We start from the raw sequence: 15,027 nt of genomic DNA on the forward strand, positions 1-15,027 counted from the left end.
GACTGGCCTCTCCTTGCACCCCAGACAATGCTCATGAAACCAGATTAGGGTTGGTAAATGGAACGAATTTCCATTCATACAAAGCCAAGGGTTTAGACCTCAACTGCCTTCAGTGAAGATAACAACTCTTAATTGGTCATCTCAGGGTGGACTGATTTAAATTAAAGCCTTTATAATCGCCACGCTGAAAACCTTGCTTTGAATCCTCTACTGGAATTGTGTTTGGCATTTGTACTTCAGTCATTTTCCTAAAGAAAGGATAACTTTCCTTGGGGTGGGGGGGAACCATCACTATGTCGATTTACGACTAACTATAACCTGGACACGGAATGTGCTGCTTTCTTTGTTTGCTAACCAGGAGGATACATCCTTCCTTGGATACTAAATCCTTTCAGCCAGCACTAGCCAGAAAACAAGTAGGCAAACATTTGAGAGAACAGACAGAGAAACCTCTCTGACAGACATTAGCATGGATGCTGTCCACATGCATGTGTGAACCAGCAGGGAGCTCTTACTGCAAAGTTCCCTTTTAAGCTGGGCATCTCGGTGGAATGGTGACTATTTTCTGCTTCCGCTCCATGATTAGATTCAAAACGGATGCCTAGGTTACAAAGAAGAGAAGAGCATTTCAGTCATTAAAAACAGTGAACAGAAAACCTGACCCTGCTGGGGAAAGTAACCCACATATTCAACTGGGATCTTTCTGTCAGGGCACTGCAGAATGGAATTGCCGAGGAGAATGATGCAGTCCCCAGAGTCTGTCCTTGTCCAACCCTGAAAACACCTTTTAATCTTATCTCACCAGAGCCAGACCAAAGGAAAGGACCAGTTCATGCGATCTCACGGTACCAAAGATATCCAGGATTTACAGCCAGTCAGATCTGCCGTGCAATCCACAGCTAAAGGCATTCTGTGTCCAGGCCTATGTAAGCAGGGGAATGGTCCCCCTATCGTGGGGAACTTTCCTGGGTCATACACTACCCCCGTGAAATTGGCTAGCGAAAGGATCTGAGTCCTCGCTTCCACTCCCTTCACCCAGAGGCCCACCTGACTCAGGACACCCTTCTACTCTCGTGTGGCAGAGTCCTCGTAACCCTGACAAGGCTGAGCCCAGGATTCCTGGGGCTCGATCCCCAGTCTGGTTGTTGTACTCAGGACAGGGCTCAGGTGCCCCCACTCTGGGGTACTCTTTCTGCTCCAGACGCTTCCCTGACCCACTGATCATCGCATATAGTTCAAAGCAAACACAGTTTATGAAACAGCAACTCATGAAACATAAAGAGAAACTGGGAAAGGTGAAAGGAAAAGCTGTCACCCCGCTCTGTGGCCCGGGGGAACCCCAAACAGCTGTGGCTGGAATGTCAGGGCTGTTCACAGTCTGTTCCTCACACGTCCCAGGACCCTGCCCAGGCCCTGGCTGTGCTGCAGGGATGCCGTGGATCGGACACTCACTCTGGCAGTGAGCACTCACCCTCAGGCTCTAGTTGAAGGGCCTTTCCCCTCTGCGTCGCCCCCCCATGGTGGTCACGATCCCCCTCTCAGTGCAGCCTGCAAGGCCTCTTGACTGTCCTACTTGCCTCAAGCCAGGGTGCAGCTGCCTCACCCAGTTGTGCCACCCCACATCCCCTCCCCCCCACAGCTCCAACATGCTGTGTCCCCCTGGGGGCGGCCACGCTGCTGCCTCTCACTACCTCCCAGACCAACACCCACAGTCAGGCCACTGACCCAAGCCCCCGATCCAAGTCCCTCATAGCCTCTCCCTCCCCCAGACCGCTCCCAGACCAAGTCCCTATCCGTACAACCCAATCGCCTCCTGCCAACCCTCCTTCCACAGCACCAATCCCTTCCTTACCCTCCCACAGCCCCCACCACACAGACCTTCCACCTCCCAGCTGTGCCACCTCCCCCAGCCAGACCACGAATCCCATCAGACACCCTGCCCTGCTGGTGCACCAGGGTCTCCCCCAGACCGATAACACTTATGCAGGACCAGCTTTAGGAAGTGCGGGGCCCAATTCGAACAGTTTCGATGGGGCCCCGGCAAGGATGAGTAAAAAAAAAACCACGTTAAAAAAACACGTGGGGCTTGTACTCACCAGTCAGTGCTCCGAGTCTTTGTGGCACTTTAGCGGTGGGTTCTTCACTCACTCCAGGTCTTTGGTAGCACTGAAGGCCCCGCCGCCAAAGTGCCGCCGAAGACTCAGAGCGGGTGAAGGACCTGCCGTCGAAGTGCCCCTGAAGACCAGAGCACCGCCGGGTGAGTAAAAATTAAAAAGGCGCCACTAGCCAGGGGAGAGATTCTTACTGGGCACAGGGTCCTCTTAGGCCCGGGGCCCAATTCAGGGGAATTGGTGGAATAGGCATAAAGTCGGCCTGCAGCTATGAATTAAAACTCCGCAGTGTTTGTTGGGGCTACTGAAGCCGTGGAACCTACCTGGAGATGGTGAAATCTCACTCTTGTCTCTCTCCTCCTGCCTCCACCTCCAAGCCAGGCACTGAGCAGTTCAGTGGCGAAGGGATGAATTGATGATCATCAGTTTGTTTTATGATGGGGGGGATAAACTATTTCTCTGAATCACATCTACCTTGCAGGGGCGGCTCTAGGGATTTTGCTGCCCCAATCATGGCAGGCAGGTTGCCTTCGGCGACTTGCCTGTGTAGGGTCTGCTGGTCCTGTGGCTTCGGTGGACCTCCCGCAAGCGTGCCTGCGGGAGGTCTGAAGCCGCGGGACCAGCGGACCCTCCGCAGGCAAGCTGCCGAAGGCAGCCTGCCTGCCGCTCTCACGGCAACCGGCGAAGCGCCCCACCCTGGCTTGCCACCCCAAGCATGCGCTTGCCGTGCTGAGGCCTGGAGCCGCCCCTGCTCCCTTGGCAGCTCAGTCACCATTTCAGCTACAGCAAAGCTGTGGTGCCTGGGCACTGGGCCACCCAGGGCCTTTAACACCACAGCCCTAGGGAGTGGGGCTGAGATGGACCATCCCGTGAGGAACATGAGTCTTTCTACCATCCACCACACCCTAGTTTGGAACTGCTGCTGCCGGCTCACCCCATCTGTGGGGACTTCTATCCCCTCTGCCTCCCTCTACCCAGGGGTTTTCCCTTCGGCACCTACCTGGCAGAGCAGCCCCCGTCTGAACCCCTGATCCTATCCCACTTTTCTCCCTCTGCCTATCCCACTCCTCCGATTTCCCCCCTTCAGGGGGATTTTCCCACCTTTGATTGCAGGGAGCAGATTCTGATGGCGCGTGAGGGCAGCAACTTGCAGCTGTTACTGAGCATGTGAGAAGAGCATTAGAAGAGAAGAACGGCCAGACTGGGTCACACCAAAGCTCCATCTAGCCCAGTGTCCTGTTGGCCAACAGCGGCCGGTGCCAGGTACCCCAGAGGGAATGAATAGACAGGAATTATCCAGTGAGCCATCTCCTGTCGCCCAATTTCCAGCTTCTGACAGACAGAGGTTAGGGGCACCATCCCTGCCCACCCTGGCCAATAGCCATTGATGGACCTGTCCTCCATAGAAACACAGAATCATAGACAATTAGGGTTTGAAGAGACCTCAGGAGGTCATCGAGCCTAATCCCCTGCTGAAAGCAGGACCACGAATCGCTCTAGTTCCCTTTTCATCACAGGACCCTGCTCAGGAACAGTGAAGTTGCAAGTTCTATCAGGAAACAGCTTCTGAAAGAAGGGCAGCTCCTCTTCCTCCTCCCTTCCTGTGGGGATAAGCAGCCTCCCAACTGCCTCTCTTCCCCGGCCTCCTACAACCCATTGCCCCCTTCAGCCTCCCCCAAATTCAACCTTCACCCTCTTCAGCCTTCCCCAACTTCCCTCATTGCCCCCTTCAGCCTCCCCCAACTTCCCCCATCACCCTCTTCAGCCTCCTCCAACTTCCCCCCCACTTCCCGAGCTCCACTGCTCTCAGGTTCCCTTCCCCACAAACATCTGCTTCCTCACCATGGGGAATAGGAGCAGAAAATGCTTTTGAAAAAACTTTCTACAAAGTAAAAAGTAAAACAAGCCAAGCAACCCCCTCCCTGGCTTTGTGCTGGGTGCCCAGCTGTGGGCTTGTGTGTGTGTGTGTGTTAGGTGGGGGGGCTGTTCTGAGCACACTCCGGTCAGGGAAGGGTGGAGTTGGCCAAAGGGGCAGGTTGAATCTTTAGCAGAGAATTCCTTTCTCCATTGTGTTAGCTAAGCGTTGCTGTTAAATGTCAGCCGACGAAAGCGGCATTTGAAACAATCTGACTCTAAATCCCCTGCCCTCTCAGTTGCTGTACTTCTCACATCCTCTGCTCTTGTGATGTCACCATGTCCCATAGTGTCCTGTAGGTTAGACAGGACTTAAGTTTATGAGGTAAAAACTGAAGCATAACTCTTTCCCTTCCTCCTTCTGACTTTGGAAAAATAAATCCTGTCCCCTCCCCCAGTCCCAACCCAGCCCATCGGCGCTGCTGCGTCTTGAAGACAGGTGCCCTCTCACCTGGCCCTGAGCTGCTGTGGGGAGAGAGGGCTGGAGGGGGGAGTCCTCTCTCCCTGGGGCAACCTGCTCCCCAAACCCCTCATTCCCAGCCCCACCCTAGAGCCCTCATGCCCCTGCACCCCAACCCTCTGCTCCAGCCCTGACTCCCTTATCCCCATCCCCACCCCAGAGCCTGCACTCTCAGCTGGAGACCTCACACCCCTGCACCCCTACCCTCTGCTCCAACGCTGAGACCCTCATCCATAGCCTCACTCTAGAGTGTGCACCCCCAGAAGGACCCTTAGCCCCCCTAAACGCCCCCCCTGAGCCCTTCCCACACTCCAAACCCTTCAGCCTCACCTCTGCTGCACACCATCCATGTGCAGAATGAATTTTGTAATGAGCACAATATGCAGGTGTGTGTCACACCTCACCTTCATATTTGTACCCAAAACAAAATTCATTCTGCACATGGACATAACAAATTAGAGGAAACACTGCTCCTGACTTTCAGCCTCTCTCTCACATCTTGAATTTCACACATTGAGTGATCAGAATAAAGTGCTCTCAAGTGAGCTACAGACCAACAGTGGTTCATAGTCATTATTCAGCAAGTATTTTAGAAGACCCAGAACATTAGAGGAAATCATGACCTGCCAAGAGACAATTAATGGAGAGAAGCAGCAAGATTAATTCCATACATTGGATTGATTGTGACTTATTTGCCTGATTTGAAAAGAGACCAAAAGGACTTGAGTCTCCTGGGTGTCAATAGCCCCCTGCTCAGCCAATCAGCACTGAGACTCTGAGGGGCAGGAGGCTGAGGGGTCTCACCACATGTCCCAAAGGATGGCCCAGGTCACCATCAGAGGGGATCACTCTCAAACCCAGCCCCACCTCTTGGTGAGGACCTCACGCAATGAGACCAACCCCCTCCACTGCCCACACTCCACACACGTCCCTCCTAGGTAGAGGGAGGGAAGCTGGAAAAGGGAGAAAAGAAGCAAGAGAAGAGGAGAAAGGAGTGAGGAAAGAGGAAAAAGGAAGCCAAAAAGGATACACCCCAATGTCCCCAGGGATTCCAACCATCAAAACCTAGGGAGGAAATCAAATTCTGCCACCTGAAGCCAGTGTTTTCTGGGCCTAGAATGCTGCTTGCGCCAGGTGGATCAGACTGAACAGGTTCCAAACCTCTCTGAGCCTCTTACCTTGTCAAAGGGAAGTTTGTTTTCGGCACAATCAGTGGTAGGAAAGGAGAAAACTCCACAGAGGTTCCTCCTCATGCTCACATCCATGAATTCTAATTCTCTCTGAGCCCTCGAGGAGAGACCTCGCGAAGGAGATTTGCGGCAGCAAAGCCGGGGGGGTCTCAGAGAGTGGCCTGGCCCTGCACCTCTGTCCTTCCCGGCTGATGTCGGGGTCTCTCTCTGAGGTCACCCCCTTCCCACCCCCTTTGCCCAATAGGCCGAGTTCCTGCAAAAGGCCTTTGTGATGTCACTGCCACACCCACCCCTCCCCTCACAGCTGATGTCCTGCCCCAGTCAGCCTCATTGTGTGTTTGAGTTGTTGCCAACTTTCTGACCCCACAAAACTGAACACCCTCATCCCACCCCTTCACCGAGGTCCTGGCTCACTCACTCCATCTCCCTCCGTCGCTCGCTCTCCCCCACGCTCACTCACTTGCTCATTTTCACCAGGCTGAGGAGGGCTGGGGAGAGGCCCTTTTCAACTGGGTGTTGTTGGGACAGACCTGGGAAGGACGCTGTCTGCCAAACACCTTTGAGAGGCACCGTCCCTCCCTGTCAGAAAATCATCTCCCTCCTTCAGTTCAGTGACGGCCTGAATTATTCCTTATCCCGGAAGAGCCGGAGGATTGAAAGCAGCAACATCAAACCCCTGTGCAGGTAGCAGGAATGGACACAACACTCCCTTGTATCTGAACAGATATTTAGTTTTACTCTTGGTAAACTACAAGGCTAAAGGGACGGGCGGTGGCACCAAATCTAAGGAATGAAACACAACACAATCATCATCATTATGCCCATCGTTGCCCCTTTATTCTTCCTCTGTCTCTTTCCGACTGCCGTCGCCCTCTGTCGGTTCAGTGAGAGTGCCACACTCATTGCTTCCGACACACAATGACTCACACACACACCTTGTACGCAAAACCCCACCAAAGAGTCAGATGCACGTGCTGGTTCCCTGCACCTCTGCTGTACAGAATCCAATCACAAGGAAAGTTTGTCAGCCCAGAGCTGGTGAGAAGTCCGGGGCTGGAGTATTTAACCTACAGTGACGGCACTTGGAGGAAAGATGCTGAACGAGTGTGAGTTAAACATTGGTAGCTCCGATTCCAGCCCCTCACAAGTCAGTCCATCCCTCCAGGAAAGGGGCACATCTGAATTCTCAGTTGGCTCAGTCTAGCTGCATAGTTCTTGTTTACACCCAGTCAGGTCTGAGGCCTGTTTCACACCCTGTGTTTGAGGAGACAGTCATAACCAATTCTCTGCAATAGCAAAAGCAGGAGGCCATGTTATTGCGCCTGCCCCAGCACAGACAGACAAAAAGGGAAATGGTCTGTATTTGAGGGTGGGGCTCCCTGCCCTTGGCCAAAGACCAGCACCTCCCTTTGCCCTTTGTCACTCATGAAGCTTTTCTTTCAGCAGCGAGCCCTAGAGCTCAGTTGCTGGAGTGCTGTGTTTGTCACTGACGGTCGGGGAGCTCCAACGTCACTGGGCTCTTCTACCAGGAAGTCCAACGAAAGGACTGATTTCCTCATGTGACACTTCTGGGCTTGTCTGAGGGGGTGTCCACACTGCACACTGAGCCTGTCTCTGTGTGGCCTGGTGTCATGGTATAATTCCCCACTCTGAACCTTAGCGTCCAAAAGGTGGGGTACCAGCATGAATTCCTCTAAGCTCAATTACCAGCTTAGCACTTGTAGCGCTACCACCAGCCAGGAATTCCAGTGCCTGGTACACTTTGGTCCCCCCAAAACCTTGCCCGGGGACCCCCAAGACCCAAACCCCCTGGATCTTACCACAAGGAAAGTAAACCCTTTCCCTCACCGTTACCTCTCCCACGCTTCCCCTCCCTGGGTTACCCTGGAAGATCACTGTGATTCAAACTCCTTGAATTAAAAACAAGAGGTCAAATCCACATCAACCCCTCCTTCCTCTCACGCCCCCCAGACGTCCCCGAGAAAGAAATAACCAACACAGAAAAAATACCTTCCCTCCCCTTTCCCCCCATCAGCAATCCTCATGGTGATCCAGACCTCGCCCCTGGGGTCTCCCCAGAAAAAAAAACCAATCGGCTCAAACAAGAAAACTTTAATAAACGTAAAGAAAAAACAGATAAAAATTAATCTTGTAATCTAAAATGAATAGGTACGCTTAGCATGACCACGACCACCACCCCATCCAAATACAACAAAAATAATTCCTTCAGCAAAAAACAAAATGAATTCCTGTCCAGGCCAATACACAATTGAACAATAAAGAAAACAACATAAGCGCTAACTTCGCCTTATCACCATATACGTAATTTGAATCTATAAAACAAATCAGGGAGTTGGAGACCGTTGCAGTCGGTCATCTCAGAACCCGAAAAACAACACAATAAACTACGACATAACAAACTCCCTCCGCTCAAATTGAAAAGTCTGTCCCCTAATTGGTCCTCTGGTCAGGTGACAGCCAGGCTCACTGAACTTGTTAACCCTTTACAGGCAAAAGAGACATGAAGTACTCCTGTTCTATTAATCCTTAACTATCTGTTTATGACACCTGGGCTTGGTGACTTGTGTTGCCAAGTCAGTGTTTGAGCATCCAGACTGCAGTGGAAACTCAGGCCTCAGGCTGTGTCCATCCTACTGCAGTAAGTCGTCCTAAGTGATGCTGCTCCAGCTATGTGACTAACACAGCTGGATTCGATGTAGCTTAGGTCGACTTACTGCTGTGTTTGCGCTGTGCTGGGCCGATGGGAGACTTGCCTTACTCCTGTCATTCCCGGTGTAGTCCCAGAGTCGTCCGGAGAGCGCTCTGCAGTCAATTTAGTGGATCTTCACTAGACCCCCACTAAATCAACCCAGGTGCATTGATCACAGCAAACAGCCTCACAGCTGTGCTGCACATCCACCCTGCACTGCTCAGTCCCGAGTCAGAAATTCATCTCCTGTGGGGTGTGTCATCCTCCTCAGCTGAAGATGCTCCCCGAGTCCCCAGTGATTTCTGCGATAACTTGTCTCCAGCCTATTTGGGTCCATACGCTCCCCGCGGGGAGGCTGTGTGTGGTCTAGTAACAAGCTCTGGTTGCTCAGGCCTGTCAGGGAAGGTGAGCTCTGGGGAACATTGACACTCTGGAGATCCCTCAGTGGAAGCACAGGCGGTTGGTATAATAGGCAGAGAGGCTAAGCCTCCTCTGGCACAGCTGCCGCCAACCAGGCCCCGGATGCCTGAGCCCCGGTGCCAAGCCTGTGCTCCATATCTTCCTGTATCTGCTTCGCCCCTTCTCCCAGCCCCCATCGCCCACCGCTGCCTGGCTGAGCCCCCTCTCTCCTACACTGCACCCCCATCTCTGGGGTCCCCACCACTCACCGTGGCCTTCTCTCCTCCACCCCCTCCCCCACTGACTCATGGGTCAGTCCTGGGGCTGGTCAAAGAGATCTGAGGATTACAGTGGACAAGAAACCGGATATGAGTCAGCAGTGTGCCCTTGTTGCCAAGAAGGCTAGCAGCATATTGGGCTGCATTAGTAGGAGCATTGCCAGCAGATCGAGGGAGGTGATTATTCCCCTCTATTGGGCACTGGTGAGGCCATATCTGGACATCGGGAGTATTGCGTCCAGTTTGGGGCCACTCCACTACAGAAAGGATGTGGACAAATTGGAGAGAGTCCAGCAGAGGATAAGGAAAATGATCAAGGGGCTGGAGCTTATTTAGTCTGCAGAAGAGGACAGTGAGGGGGGATTTAATAGCAGCCTTCAATAGGGTGACCAGACAGCAAATGTGAAAAATCGGGACCAGGGTACGGGGTAATAGGAGCCTATAAAAAAAAGGACCCAAAAATCGGACCATCGCACTAATAAATATCGGAGAACTGGAACCGCTACTCTATCACTACCTAAGGGGAAGGTCACGAATGAGCGTGAGCTCACTTTCATGTGCAGATACAAACATAGGAAGAGCAATGAAGTTCAATCTTGCAGGGGGAGTCTGGTGCACAATTAGAAAACACTGTTCACTAGAGGGTGAAGCACTGAAGGGTCCCAGCGAGTGGTGCAATCTTCCCCATACCTCTGTAAAAAAGTTTAAGCATGCTGAAAAACCCCGACATAAGATTTAGCCGGCTCAACACACGCCGTTAATCGATTAAACAAGAGCAGTAAACTCCGGATAACACGGGGCATCCCGTGCCCACCACTACACACGCGCTGTAAACGGATCTAAAGCTTAAATCGATCTGTACTCCTTCAAAACAAAGGATAACCCTAAAATCGATATACTGAATCGAATAATGTATAGTGTGAGGGAAACGACGTTATTTGCCTCCGGGAGGTACCAGCAGTGCACCAACGACCGCTCTGGACAGCAATCAGAACTTCTGAGGCACACTTGGCCATAAACAGGAAAAGCCTCCGAACTTGAAATTCAATTCCTGTGCCACGTGAGCTCTGATCACACAGTACCACGCAAGCATCATCACACCAGGAACATCATCCTGGAGAATCGAAAAAACACCACATACCGCCAAAGTACTTCGATCGATGCTATATGGAGACATTCAGTCTAACAGAACTCGTTCAACAAACGAAATGAAAAAAATTGAAAGAATTTCAAAGTCTAGACGAAAAGGCACAGGGCAGGACCCATGCAGTGCAAGAAAAAGTTAAGCCAAAACAGCATAACACACAAACCCAAGAAGCAAAAAACCGGAAGGTCTACAGGCCGAAACATCGCAGCTTCAATGCTGAGCTGCCATGCAATTATGGGGCTGCGCAACAGAATACCGACACAATCTCCGCAGTGACCTCGCCGGGATCAAGGTCGGCTTCAGGGTAATACAACCATCGCTGAGATCGCAGGAAAGATGAGAAGAAGAAGAAGAGAAAAGACTTGCGCTGACCACACAGCACCACCGAGCCCCAACAGCACAGAAGCGCGAGCCTTCGTGTGACCCACACAAATACCCCCACACACACAAAAGCCACACCCCAGAACAACACCCAAGGATATGGAACCTCAGTAAAGAAAGAATAAAACTTCAGAGCAACAACCAAACACCTCTCACAAAACAATCACTTTAATATGATTTCCCACACTTGGACATCCACCAAAAAGTTAAGAAATAGTCGGTAACGCATCTGAGAGGCGAAAAACCTCCAAAAGAAACTCATAATCAGATATCTGGATACAGACACAGAAAACCTTTCAAGACGACTTCTGGCAAGCCGGCCTTATCTGTCCCCCATTGAGACACTTTCCCACGCCATCATTAGCATATATCGGAATCATTGCTCACGCCAGCTGCGAACTCCTTGATGCTGGCATTCAAGAACTACTTCTCAATCTTCCGCGATTAAAATCTACAATTATCACTCATTCATTGTAACCTAACGTTAAAATTCCAGAATTTAATTAAAAATAGGGGGCAATACATCGCAGTTCCCTACGGCGCCGGTTAAATCCCTCTTGCAGGTACACAAACGGGATGAAGAAAAGATAGCGCTGAACTTTCTGCTGGAGATCAAACTTCCAGCACCACCCAGGCGTGGGGAATGGTAAGAGTGGAATATACCCATATAGCTTACTATAATATCAGCCATCCGGGAGGAGGGAAAGAGGATTGGGCTCTGGGTTCTCTACAGAACAAGCATCATAGTACTGCTGTCAAATCACGGAGAATCAAACATAAGACCATACCATGACCGCATAGATAGCTGAATTATATCCTGAAGACACTGGCGTGGAGATCTGGCGCAACACAAACCAAACACTCATGTATAACGACAAAAAGCACTGTATGAATCACATGTCTATGAGGTGGATAGTGTGAGTCCTGTGAAAGAGTACAAGCAGGCCTAAAACTATGGTCTTTCTAATAACATCACTCCTCTCTTTCCGCCTCCCCCATGACAAGCTCTACAGATGTTCCGGTTACTCCCAAAAAACACCAAATCTCCGAAGGCTCAGCTCAGAAAAGGCGAGGACAAAGAACTCGAATGAACATCTCAGAAACATGGAAGTTAACCCCAATGACACCGATGCTCCATCAAATGATGGAAGGAAATGGCCAGCAAAATACAGGAAAGATCCAGGAACGGGAGATACGGAGAGAAAACTCCGAGCGAATGGCGGTAGAAATCCAGAGTGTAGACCGAGGAAGATCGAGCGGTGGCGCTGATGTAACGCACTCGGATGCTGCCTGCATTACACAACTGGGATACCATCAGCGCATAGTGACTTCAAGAGAACACGGGGTAAGAGTGCCCAACGCAAGCCTGCTCCAACCCTCAAGTACACCAACTGGTTTCATTAACTCCAGTACCCCTAACTGAACTCTGTAACAAGACATGCCGACAACACTCGGGATGTCCTTCTGCGCCCCACTCCACCCCCAATGGACAATCCAACCCAAAAGCGCATTACGTTGAAATTCAGGCCTTATCCTCCCTCTAATCCTCCTCCCAACACACATCAGGATACGAAAATCTCTCCTTTTTAATATTTTTAATAAAGAATACATAAAGGGAGGTGGTTCTTAACAGGGAATGACTTAAGAAAAGAATACATGATTTTAACAAATACTAAATGATTTTAAAATAAAAAATATTTTAAACGATACGGACTTATCTCTCTCACAAGCTGTAATAAAGGGAGAGGGTGATGCTTACAAGGAAAATGAGTCATTGGGGAGGAGTTCATCAAAGGGGAAACACAACACAGCATACTCCGTGACCCTGCGTGCGAACTACCCCGTATTTCCTAGGTCTTCCTCATGTAGCACTCACACCGCTCCTGTGCTCTCTACTAACTATTCGCCTTGACCTGGCATGGGCTGGTTCGTACAGGCAGCAGAACCCGGCCAGTTTCAGCACATGTCCGCCTAATCCAAACCCACCAAAATGGCTCCCCTTAATCTCAACAGAGATGGACAGAGCAACAACATACGAACGGGACATTGTATTGGGTCGGAGAATGCTAGAGCAGAGCTAATCGCAAGTCGAAGCGCCCTTTAATGGCCAAATGATGCTACAAGATCTATAACTCAACACTGCCTTGGCATCTCTGTGCTGCAGTACTCCGTATTAACAGACTGCCTGCATCACCACTGTCCAGCCTGTTCCCCTGATAGCACATTTCAGAAACCCATGACATCAAGGGTAGGACTTGGTTTCGACCAGCCCACCTGGCAATGAGTATTGCACACGACAAGGCATCTCAACAATCGACTGATTCAACCAAACGGAAACAGTTACTCGGCGGGAAAGTAAATCTGCTGCAACCGTTAAACAGTTGTGCTTCACACATGAAACCGAGTGTCCATGAACACATCCTCCTGCCAAATACCACGGTGGAACTGGCTGGGCAACAGCACCGTTCGGCCTAACTGTGATAGCCACACAACCTATTGCCTGCAAGACCCAAATTGGACCAACAAGTACCCCTTCTTACGTACTGTGGCCCACCTCTACCTTGCTGGGCCAAAGCCAAATGGTCCATCTATTTGCCCATGTTTTCCGACAGTTAGGGAACCCAATTTTGCACAGCAAAGCCCACTACACTAACCTCACATCCCAGAAAGTACACAAACCTTCGAGCACACTAACGAATGCATTGCAAGGCACTCTACTCGATCACAGCACCCCCACAGAGATTTGCCACCCCAAATAATCCATATGACGTAGCTCTGATGCAACTCAAAGGCAGCCACTCCTTCTCCACTGTGAGGGGCGACCTCTTAGTATTCTGGCGTTCCAGCAAGAAAGCAGTCCACAAAAGCTTCAAGAAGACAGGGTCTACCAGCGAATTATTGCAGTCACTGAATCGCCAACCTCAAAACAGCGGTCCCACCAGTCTTCGTCCCGCCCCAAAACCGGCGTCAAATGGTGTAAACACCAACCATTACCAACAGGAGCCCAAATAGCCAGTGCCCGCGTTGACATATAGGATAAATCTAACACAGCTGACGTGAAAGCAAATCCAATGCCAAATCGCATACGCTTCATCGCTCGCCGTCGTAAGTTGCCTCCCTCCTCACTTTGCAGTCAAGGTTCAACCGAAAAGATCAGCAACAGAAATCCAAAGGTCATAAACAATCCAACATTGCATACGATCTCTAAAACAGGTCATATCTTCTATTGCCTTTGCTCATTCACAGAAAAAGCGTGAAATGGTTGTCTGCGCTCACAAAGGGAGGAGGCTGTACCCAAACCACCCACCTACATTAATTTGCCCTCACAGCACTGGAGGCCCTTTCACACCCGGAATCCAAGGCGGAGATCCGCGGAAGAACTATGGATATTCGCCCGCTACGAACATCTACCCCACAGTCACCGCCCAGAATCACGCTGCCTATGACCAGGACGCACCCAAATCGAATAATGTCCTAGTGTCGACGCGCACCAAATCGACTGTAATAATCAAGTTAAAAAACTGATTTAGCTATCATATTCACCCCTTAATTTAATGTGCCTTAGTTGGTTGGTCCTGCCATGACAGCCGGGTTGGACTGGATGACCTCCTGTCCCCCCAACCCTCAGTTTCTATGATCTGTCATCTTTCTTTTCATCCTCATAGGAGGCACCAACTCCCTCTGTCATGGGTGCTCAACTCCTCTCTGCCCAGCCCCCCCATCCACCTCTTCCCCAAAGCAGCCCCACCTTCCCTCTGCCCCTGCCACACCAATCAACCCCTTCCTAAACCCGCCCCCTCCTTCAACCCTGTCCACCCCCCCACTTCTATCCCACCCCCCACAAATACCCCACCCCGCCTCTTCCCATCTCCCCCTCCAATAATCATGTCTCTCCCACCTACCTCCTGGAGCCATCCAATTCCAAAAGAGCTGTTTTGTAGCAGAAAGTGCTGGAGGGAGCAAGGAGGAGTGCTCAGTGGCACTGGTGCAAGAAGCATGCGGGGAGGGCAGAGCTTGCTGCAATGGGTGTTAAGCACCCTCATTTTTCCTTGGGGTCCCACCGAGCCCATGCAATTGCATCAAGAATCCCCTCCTCGAAATCAAAATCCTAGAATTTTGGTGTTCTCCACTGTTGTAATACGAATTCTCTGTGTGCGTGCTCTCTGGTGGTCCAGGGTGTTATGGTAAATATTGTGATGTCACGTAACCAACACAAAGGAATGTCTGCTTCAGCATTCTTGCCCTCCTTCAGTTGCCAACTGGCTTGGTTGACAACGCTGGTGACCCAAGATCTGATAGACCTACTAGCCATCTCTCAACAATTCTTCAATCAGCTATTTCCACAGGTTTGAAAGAAATAGTTTTTACAGAAGGTAATCCAGATCCTTTTCCTGCTCCTTACATGCACATACAGTTGTGCCTCCCTCCTAGCCCAGG

At 50.9% G+C, this 15,027-nt stretch overlaps 2 protein-coding genes across 2 annotated transcripts in view; both read right to left on the reverse strand.

The window, feature by feature from the left end:
• Positions 1 to 15,027, reverse strand: part of LOC142046740 (uncharacterized) — a 437,635-nt gene that overhangs the window by 109,795 nt on the left and 312,813 nt on the right. The gene's annotated exons all lie outside the window — the stretch shown is intronic.
• LOC116830502 (uncharacterized) overlaps positions 1 to 15,027 on the reverse strand; it is a 373,443-nt gene that overhangs the window by 108,065 nt on the left and 250,351 nt on the right.

This window comes from Chelonoidis abingdonii, chromosome 4 (genome assembly GCF_003597395.2).
Source record: "Chelonoidis abingdonii isolate Lonesome George chromosome 4, CheloAbing_2.0, whole genome shotgun sequence".
Lineage (NCBI taxonomy): Eukaryota > Metazoa > Chordata > Testudines > Testudinidae > Chelonoidis > Chelonoidis abingdonii.